Below are 10,914 nucleotides of genomic sequence, written 5' to 3' on the forward strand. Positions count from 1 at the left end.
CTGTTTAATTATATTTTGTACTCGCCATTTACCAAATATAGCCATTCGCGAGAAGAGTACAATATCAATTGACGATTTCTTACTGAAATAAGTCAGAATATTTAAGTTTTCTCCAAACCTTCAATGATATTCCGAGACTCCGGTGTAAGAAACTGATAACTTTATTGTTTTCACGTGTTCAACACTTATTTGATTTTATTACGTAATAAATTTTCTGGTTAGTAATTAATAATTAGATCCCAGGAAAGGACATAGTAAGCTGTCAGAACCTTTACCCAATCCTTTCGATGTATATAATATCAAAAGATATAAGTTCAAATCAACTTTTTTTAATATTCTGTTGTAAAGAAGGATGGCAGGTCAGGTTAATGTAGGGAGGTTTCTTAGCGGATATACTGACCAATTTTAACAATACTTCACTTTATTTTTACTGCTATTGATTAATGTGATCATTATTCATTAGTAATGGATGCATTTGAGTTATGGAAAGGGTTGGCCCACGAAATTGCAATAGTTCATATATACGTGTGCAACTACATGTACCATCGGCGCTTCAATCGTATCGCTATCACTGTACTTGACGAAGAAAACGAAACAAAATCGTGTGTTTTAGCAATACGTAAGTTTTTGAACCATTTTCACTCGTTAGTTGTCAAATTACATTTGCAGGTCATTTAACTCGTGTCTGTGTTTACCTATTGATTGAACGTTCAATAGTTATGTTACGGCTGTAAACACGTTTAGTACTGTAATTTAATTGCGCGTCAAGTGCATTGGTGTATGTTTACATGTTACACTGTAGACGTGTTTGTTTTTTATGTAAGGGTATTGTAATGCAGTTTTAAAATTACATAAAAAGAACATATTTCACTAGTTCGATACAACGACCTTCTCATGTGCGTCCTGCTACTTACTTATAAAGTATCAGTCCATTCGCTCATGAGATGCAGCACAATTAATTTGTTGAGAATTAAAACATTACAGTAGTTTGAATTATATAAAAAAAATCTTCCAAACGTGCTTAGCTTTCGAATTTTGATTTGTCGATAACATTTACAGGTGTCAAATTAAGGCGGTTATCGCATAATCTTGTGCATCCTGTACATTGCATGGCGGTGTCTGAAATGCACTTACCAAATATCAGTCCATTGTCACAATCAATTGTAAATGCGGAACCACGTTTCCGTTTTCCGAAATGTGATACTTTAACGATATCCATTTGATTTTTACATGGCGATACGAGATATGAATATCCGATATCAGTTCCTTCCTGGGTGTTCTTATCTTCTTATCAGTCAAATCTTAAGTTGAGATTTTGTGGTGTTTTTGTTTAAAGGGGGGAGATAGAGATGATTATAGATTTAGAAAAAAAAATCGGTTGGAGAACAAACAACATTTTGGTGGATGAGAGTGTGTCAATTACATTGTACATGTCCGTGAGTCATTCAGTGTACACTGACTATTTATGTATGTAAAAGTTTTACTATGATCCAAATGTTCAACATATGGAATTGAGGGACATTAGAAAGTGGTGGTGGTGGGGGGGGGGGGGGGGGGGTCAGACCAATTCAGAATTCCACGAGCATCATGATAATATTTCATTTATGAGGATCCGGGTTAGAATAGGTTCCAAATTATCATCAACAAATACATGGTACGCTGTGTAAAAAAGAAAAGTTCACAATTTGCTGCTCCAGTGACCACAGATATCGTAGTTGTGTTCGCTGCTACAATGTTACTGATATTGACACAAGCTTCAAAGATCAGCTGCAAATAATATGTTTTATTTCACCTACCGTCATGAATTTGTCATTTTTTCCTCATCCTCTCTCCTTTTTCAAAATTATTGGGGCGGCATCTATTAGTTCCTTATTGAGATTGCATCTACTTAGACCGGCGTAAGTAGTGTATGTGTACATGTGCATACATCCAATTTATGTACATGTAAATGATTTCATGACCTGTAGAGATTCATATAAAACTTTGTCTCAGGATATAAGATATATCACACATTACACGTATACATTAATCATATAAGCAAAATCATCAAAATTCAGTTTGTTACTTTCGCTTTACATTTACATTGTTCAAAGCCTCTCTAGAATTTTTTTTTCAGATAAAATGTAAAATTTAAGTGTAAACCACATGTATCTTATAATAGTTATAGTTTAGCATAGTTCAAATTATTATTCAAGGTTGTAAATATGCTCAAACTTTACATGTCTTACGAAATTATGATAATGTATAATTTTTCAAGATTTTAAGGGGGGGGGGGGTGTACTTCTGATAGCTTCTAAAATAATATGTCAACATATGATTTTCTTGCTCAAATCCTTATTCTAAGATAATAATCTGTAAATCAAAAACAATTTATTCAAGGTTTAGTCCATCAAAATTAGGGAAAAGACCAATATTGACGTCAAATGGTATCTCCTACAGTATTTCCTTTCACATGTTTGGGCTCATAAAGGATACATTGTGAAAATATTTATTCTAATTTATTAGAATAAATGACTACATACCATTAAATAAAGGGTATATAGTCTATGTTGCTTATTACAGCCCATTTGTTTGGGAAAATAATAATTAAAAAGAAAAATAAAGAAGGAGGAGTGCATTTTCCTTAATGTTGATGGGGTGCTTACTTTTGAGAAGCAATAACAACGAAAATAGCATGTCAACATATATATTTTTCAATGTCTATCTATTACTGGAAAGTATATTTATCTTGTAAAGGCAATTTTTTCATGATTGAGTCCATTTAAGGCCGAGTATAGATCTACATTCAAGAAATGCAGCATAATTATGATTTGATGGGAATTAAAACAGCACAATATAATGCAATTGTAATAAATAAAATAAATTTTCTAAAAGTGTTTAACATTACAATTTTGATTTGTCAATAACAAATACAAGTGCCACTCCCACACTTCTACGCATGATATGTCACACATAACAACAGTAAACAGCTGTAACAGGAAGGGAGAAAATTCAACGGACCAGAACGTGATTCGACCCCCCCCTCCCCCCCCCAGAATCTCTATCAACTGAGCTATCTGGTCACCGGCGATCGAACTCAGCTGACCGCTACACAGCATTGATGTCAATATTCGCTCAGAGCACATGGGGATATTCTTTAAAACAGTAAAGTATCACTTTCACCTAATGAGAAAGTACAGTGGAATTCAAATCAAAACCAAATCTGGCCAATGATCCCCCCTGTTACAAAAACAAAAATGAAAGTTTAGTCTAAACGAAAACACAAAAGAAAAATGCAGCTACATGTACAAGTATGTTAAAAAAAGTCACGGGTTCTATTTCGCTCTTGGAAATATCTGTACATATAAGTGAGTAGATATCAAAAATTATTTTACAGAAATGTATTATTTCTGAAGATTAAAAATATCATATATAAACGATATTTAAATATGTATTTCAAGACATTGGTCAAAGTTGGGTTTTTAATACCTTTGGTTAAAATCAAGTCATTAATAACACCCGGTACTCCACTAATATGGAAATGAATGAAATAGTGATTGATTGGTTTTCTCGGTAATATAGATATAATCATAATAATACATGCACATATACATGTCATAAATGGATGATAAAGAGTTTATTATTTAACAGTAGATTGCTTCACTCCAGCCAATACTTGACATACGAGACGACATATGATATATTTGATTTGAACACATTGTATGAAACTTATCTAGACACAGTTCAAAACCTTTCTACAAACGTTTTACACAGTTACTTGTTCTCAAAGTTTTGGTTTCTCTATAAAATTACCGACTGCTAACACGAAAATACACTGAATGTATATAGTAAAGCATATGTTTGATTACAAAGAAACCAGATCTGAAATAGGAATTTGAGATGTTGATTTAATTGCATATTATACATGATTTATTTAAACACAATCCCAGTGGGGGTTTCCAATGAATTCAAGATGGCTAAAAATGTTTTTGTCATGAATGGAAACTCTTTGTCTATTTTAAAATCAAATTCATCAAAATGCACTGATATTCTCGTCAAACGAGTCCCATTCTAACATCATCCGCTTTGGTTTTATGTCTGCTACTAGTATGCATGGGTGTGTACATATGATATATACTACGAGGATAAGATAGGTTTTATATTGGTTATATATGTAAAATTCCAATCGATTTTGTTATAATCAAACACGACTTTAATGGAAAAACACCAGAATTGCCTAGCTACAGGGCGCCGCCATTGTGGACACCCAAAGTTGTGCGGAGAAGAAAAGTTGACAGGAGATCTGATTGGTCATTAACAGAAAATCTTTGTGATGGAATTTAATAGTGAAATATAAGTGATAAAAATGACAGGTGACATAACAGAATATGTAGAAAGATACAGAAGTTATAAGGGAAGATCTGAGTGGAGAGGTGATATTTGGATGGACAATTTCATTCAGTGCGGATCTACACTAGTTGTAAACAGGCCAAAATTTGAAGGAAAAACGCAACGGCAAGCCATATATTTTTTGGTGGAATTTTGAAGGGGAGATGATGAACTTTGCTGAATGGTGACTGATTTTTTGAAAATTGGCTTAATAAATAATTGACAGTGATTGGAATTTGTATGGAAGTCTATGGGAAAACATTTGGTGGTGTTTGTCCTATACTGAGGTAGCGAGAACCAGTTTATGAGGTAAGTGTAAGAAAGTAGTGCATTTTTAGCGCCATTTGTCAGTTTTACAATAAAATGGATGCATTTTTTGATAATTTGAAAGAAAAAGTAAATCGTAAAAGTGTACGGGGCCCCCAAGGGGGCACCTGCATCATTTGGATGGGTAGGATTTCCCCCTCTGGCTATGGGCTACAAACTGTCTACTGGCCAGAGGAGGGAAGAAAGGTGGAAAAGGCCCACAGAGTTGCCCTTATGGCAGAGTGGAAACTGACTCGGAGTCTTCCATGCCTTCCTTGGCCCAGGTGAATTCATCACCGATGTTTTTGGCCATAGGTATATTCGCCCCACATGTCTGCTCAGTGCACACATGACTGGGATTGTTCTTGAGATGTTGTCCTTTGGGGCATATTTTGTTTTTAGTTACTAAAGATATTATTTTGTGACTACTGGTCACATTCTCTGCAATTGAGAAGACGGTTTGTGTAGCTAGCTGGAAGGGGGTTTCCCCTACCCCAGAATATAGGGCGTTATTATACATCCCATCGCACTGAATTCCTATGGTTTTTGGACTTTTGGCCTCCCCTCAATTTATTAATATCAACTAATTTCTTACATCTTTTTTTCATATCAGACTTGTTTAAGGTGATTACTTTTTGCATAATGGTGTTGCTTGTTTTTTGTAGAGAAGACTCGGCTGGAGGTGGGGTGTTGGTTGACATGAGGATTTTACGAAGAGAAGAACTGCCAATGGGGGTTTGACTGAGACCTATTTGTAGGCCATAGTTTATTGCTGCTGCTTTCCTTCCCCTGGAACCGGATTCTACTTCGACATAGAGGCTATACATTTTGGACACGTAGGTGCAGGTGTTACATTTAAGCCGTAACCTAGTGCCCAGGCCACGCCTCTCTTCAGAGTCCAAGTCCCAGGTTAGGTCACCATCACAGCCTGGATTGGCCCGCCCACGTTCTTTGAACTCTGCGTTGAACATGCCACATGTCTTTTCCAGATGCAGCAGTCTGTAGGAGTCATTTTCACACCTGCCGAAATCAGTTATGTACCTGATTACTTCCTAACCAGGCAAGTTCATGTTCAGAAATTAGAGTTACTTCCCTTTGACTATACTTGTTCTCAAAGTTGAGTCAAGGGGCTCATCACAGTCCCTAACAACTGTTTTTTGTAACTTTCTCTTCATATGAATGAACAATTATTGTAATGTTGCTATAATTTAGAGAGTTTATTAATTATAAAATTAATTAAGCTAATTAAATTTACAGGATCTTAGGGATACCCCTTATTTCAGCCAATTTGGCCATATGTGGGCCTATTCTGAGAATTAGAAAAAATATTTTCTACTCAAAGAGGTTTTGTTTCATAATTTAAGAAAGTTAGAAGAATTGTAATCGTAACCCTGAGGATTCAGCCTGATTTAAAGTCTCATGGTTTCCTTCCTTTTTCAGGGGTCTTGGCTGAAGCAGTCGGTGGCACCCAGGCCTGAGCATCATTTCCTGCTCCTCGCACAGAGAGGGTGGATGCGTCACCAGTTGTAGGGTTTCCCTATCAACTCTCGTGAATGGTGCAGGTGAGTTTTCTTTTTTTTTCATGTAATTTCCCCTTGTTGTGAGGCACATATTTTGGCTTAAAACCATAATTATTCCCTTTTTTGAATTTTCCCATCTTTGAAAACTGACATATAATTCTGCTAGGAATATTCTGTCTGAAGTGAAATTCACTTGTGATGTGCTTTTTCCAGTGCTCTATCAGCATCATGTCAAGTTTAAGTGATATCGTGTAATAATTTATTATCATGATAGGAATTAGCAAGCAACCCTCACTGCAAAATGTATCTGAGTTAAAGAGGGTAGTGACAGTTTTACTGTTACAGAGAAACAACACTACTAGATCAGATTACCTCTCATATGTTTTGATAACCTTCTATTAATTGGCTGTCAGCAGCTTAGTGAATTCATTCTGAATTGGAAAAGTAAATGCATTTTGAAAGCATTTTTCCTTGATAAATCAAGATTTTTTGGCCATTTTTTCAAAAACCGGGTAGAATGTACCCTGAATATGTAAATTACATGTGAATCCTCACATCCTCTTGAAAACATCAAAAATAAGACAATAAGACTGTTATTTACATTTTTTACTTCAATAAGCACTGTAAAAAGTCATTATAAAGTTGACATTCAACACAGCTTCATATCACAGTTGAGTTCATCATGTGTGAGGGGTTACATTATATAGATAGTCATAATTTACATGTTTTTTCATGTAATTTTTTCATGTTACATATTTTACATGTACTATGTGCATGTTATCTAAAAATGTCAAATTGGCCACTTTTTCACTTTGTTTTCCATTTGGTTATAGGAAAAACACCAGAATTGCCTAGCTACAGGGCGCCGCCATTGTGGACACCCAAAGTTGTGCGGAGAAGAAAAGTTGACAGGAGATCTGATTGGTCATTAACAGAAAATCTTTGTGATGGAATTTAATAGTGAAATATAAGTGATAAAAATGACAGGTGACATAACAGAATATGTAGAAAGATACAGAAGTTATAAGGGAAGATCTGAGTGGAGAGGTGATATTTGGATGGACAATTTCATTCAGTGCGGATCTACACTAGTTGTAAACAGGCCAAAATTTGAAGGAAAAACGCAACGGCAAGCCATATATTTTTTGGTGGAATTTTGAAGGGGAGATGATGAACTTTGCTGAATGGTGACTGCTTTTTTGAAAATTGGCTTAATAAATAATTGACAGTGATTGGAATTTGTATGGAAGTCTATGGGAAAACATTTGGTGGTGTTTGTCCGTCCTATAATATCCTGCACAGCAACATTCAACAGCTGTACAATGCTGACATGGTCTGTTGAACACAACTTGTTTGATAAGTGAAAGTTTGTAACTCGATTCCACTCACGATGCAAAACCGTCCGAACAATACTTGTAGCAGATTTTTATCCGTTTCGCCAGCCATCTGCATCTGCATGAATCATGTGCACACTTTCCAATGTTCTGTGTACACGTGCGTCTATGTGTAACATAATGCTAATGACTGCTTTTGTCCCTGAACTTTTGTAATACCGTGATGTTTCTATATGTTGTGTGTACCATGTCTACGCTTCTCTTAAATGCCTTAACTTTATACAACATAACTTACATGCAATTAATTAATTGCATGTTATTAGGTTTTCTGGTTTTAAATCGATTGTATATCTTATCAATTATTGATTTTGTATGCTTAGTATGTAAATATGTTATAGTAAGTTTCAAAGATCTATTATTAGCTCATGTTTTTCATTCATGTAAATATACCAACTCTAAATAAAATGTTCTGTACTTGACTTGTCAATAAATGTTAACAGTATTAATAATATAGTAATTGTTTGATCTCACCACGTAACGCTATCTAGATCACGTGTCGTTTACACATCAGATTGTGTAGTGGTGCGGCATACTCATCACTCGGGGTCTATTTGTACTCCAGTATGTAATGCAAGTCACGCAGTTGTATATCATTTTGTGTATACATGTATGATTATTAAGCATGTGATTAATTGTTTATTAGGCATATGATTAATTGTTTATGTGGCATGTGATGTAATTGTGCGCACGTGATTTTGTATATACATGTACACTGTACATAATTAGTGGGAAGTGACAAGCACCCTTCCGCCACTTCTGATTGTACACACGTCTCATAGGTATCTCCCAATACGAAGGTTGTCCCAAAATTCCGTGAAATGGACTTTTAAAGTATTGATTTAATTTCATAAAAACTGTTATATATTAGCAAGTATACCATTGTTGACCAATACCCAAAATTTCATCTTTCTACTTTATTTAGCTTTTTTGGAAAACTATTTATTTTACGATTAGGCTCCTCATGTTGTAAAAGTTTAATTTCTTAGTGACGTTAGATAATTGAAAAACGCCGCTTGTTCATGGAATTTTGGGACAACCCTCGTACATAGCTTGGAAACAAGTTATTCATTATCAATTCTTTATTGCTCTTGAGTTATACAACTCATCGGCATACATCTAGTACCTGTACATACAAAATATATATAATTTTATAAGGTAATGTCCAACGGGTGAGTGGACAGGAGAAGATAGGAGGAAAATTACAAATTTAATAATTATAATCACATTATGAGATGCACATGTTATTAGAAAAATACTATAAATGTAATTACAATGACTTACAAAGCTCAACTTCGTATTTTCACAGCTTGTACTAAGGATTTTTCCAAGATATTGAGTTCTTTAGTATTGTCTACACTGAGATGTTTACGAATTTAAAGACACTTCGTTTTGTGTAATAGTAACCCTTAATATATTTCTTTCTCAAATCGATGTAAAATGGACATTTCAGGATAACATTAAACCCGTCTTCTATATCTTTATAGTCACATAATCTACAAAGCCTCGCAGTCCTTAAAACATGGCTAGGTCTGCCTTTTTCAATATTCAAAGAATGTGAAGACATTCTGAATTGAGTGATAATTTTCTCCTGTTTTTAAAGTTGATTGGTCTTTTGAGATATATGATTGGTCTTTTGAGATATGATTGTAAACAAAAGTTATCTTTAAATATTGATAAAGAACATTCTTTGGTGAACTTGAGATAAACGACATTAGGTTTTGTTTGTAAATATCCAATCATTTTTGTAGCTATGTTTTGTCTCTTATTTCTACTAATACTGTGTTATCCGAATGTCCGACAAAACGACGAGATTAAATGAAACATTTTTAGGAAGTTTAGACATACCATGGACGAAAATGATTGCATACAGTTCACGCAGGAAATGTTCTTCACTGAAATTGCTTTCCTTTGTATGTAAATTTATTGTTTTTATACGGCAATAGGAATTTGTTTGGGAAATGCCGAGTCCTTATAAGCAAATTGGAATTCAAAGAAAGATAACTCTGACTCCATTAACAAAATATTTTACATCAAAATTAGACGTAATTATTGTTACTTATTTAACTTCATAGTTAAGTAAAATTAAATGTCCCAAATATCAAACTATCCTTAAATGATGCAACCAACTAATCTAATAATGAAACATTTCATGTTCACATCCCTAGTTAAGTACAGGTGGATGTAGAAGACGAACTGTAATTTTATGTCCTTGTCATCTTACGCTAAGAAAGCAAACTATCGATATTTATATAAAGCATATGTATTCAATCCTTATCAACTCAATCTACAGACTGTAAGAGAACTGGTTTTTTTTTTGGGGGGGGGGTTAAAAATGATTGGTAGAGTGAACGACGGTTCTTCGCTTTACGTTGAATTTATATTCATAAACCTATCATTCAATTCATATTTATTAATTATACATTGTTGTTGGTGTGTGTTTTCCCTACTACTGCATTGAACATGCATATATACAAGTGTTTATTGTAATATTACATTTATAACTGGTAATGATCTTAAGGTACGACGATATTTACACGTACAGGAGCATCTGTGTATATGTATTACATGCAAAAAAGTAGAAGACAACATCAAATTAGCAAAACATGTGATGATTCTACGATTGATAACAGCAAATGTAAAATTGTTAAAGCCAGATTTTGCAAGACTATTGGTATACATGTATATCAATTATGTACAACATTCAGAGGTCGGAAGAGCACCTTAAAGTATGTATCCTACTTAGAACATTGAAATCGTCTTTTTAATTATGTGAGCTTTACATGTAATTTCAAATTATTATATTACAGTATTACAAATGACTTGGCGTAGGGATACATCATTCTGAATACTGTACCAGCTAACCACCATTACATTTTCCTTTTGAATTTCTATCTAACATTGTAGGAAGTTAGTACAATTTGTTTTGCATAGGGGCTTATAGAAATAGCCTGAAATGCAATAAAATAGAAAAGTACTAATTCCAACACACGCGGTATTAGTAAAATAGAAAAGTACTAATTCCAACACACGCGGTGGACCCCCCCCCCCCCCCCCCCCCCCCCCCCCCGTAGAGACATATGCAATGTATATATGTACTTCGTGATCAAGGAAGTATTTCATTTCGGATCTTTTTTTCATTGGTACATATAGTGACGTAGTGCTTCTTTAAATATACATGGGAATCCCCTATATTTTGCCTTAGATGGCTTAATGCCGGGTTAGTTTGAAGTTGACTAATTAAAAAATGTTTGGTATAGGAAGTAAATTTACAGAATAAAACCTTGATACGGGTATGGTGTGTTTTTCACAGCGTACTACAATGTATA

The 10,914-nt window shown here is 34.4% G+C and overlaps 1 long non-coding RNA gene across 1 annotated transcript; it reads left to right on the forward strand.

Moving 5' to 3' along the window:
* Positions 1-1,595: 1,595 nt before the first annotated feature.
* On the forward strand, positions 1,596-8,865 carry LOC130052652 (uncharacterized). The gene is made up of 2 exons (XR_008801019.1): positions 1,596-6,236; positions 7,028-8,865. It is a non-coding gene; the product is annotated as an uncharacterized LOC130052652 (long non-coding RNA).
* The last annotated feature ends 2,049 nt before the right edge of the window (positions 8,866-10,914 follow it).

This window comes from Ostrea edulis, chromosome 3, assembly GCF_947568905.1.
Source record: "Ostrea edulis chromosome 3, xbOstEdul1.1, whole genome shotgun sequence".
NCBI lineage: Eukaryota > Metazoa > Mollusca > Bivalvia > Ostreida > Ostreidae > Ostrea > Ostrea edulis.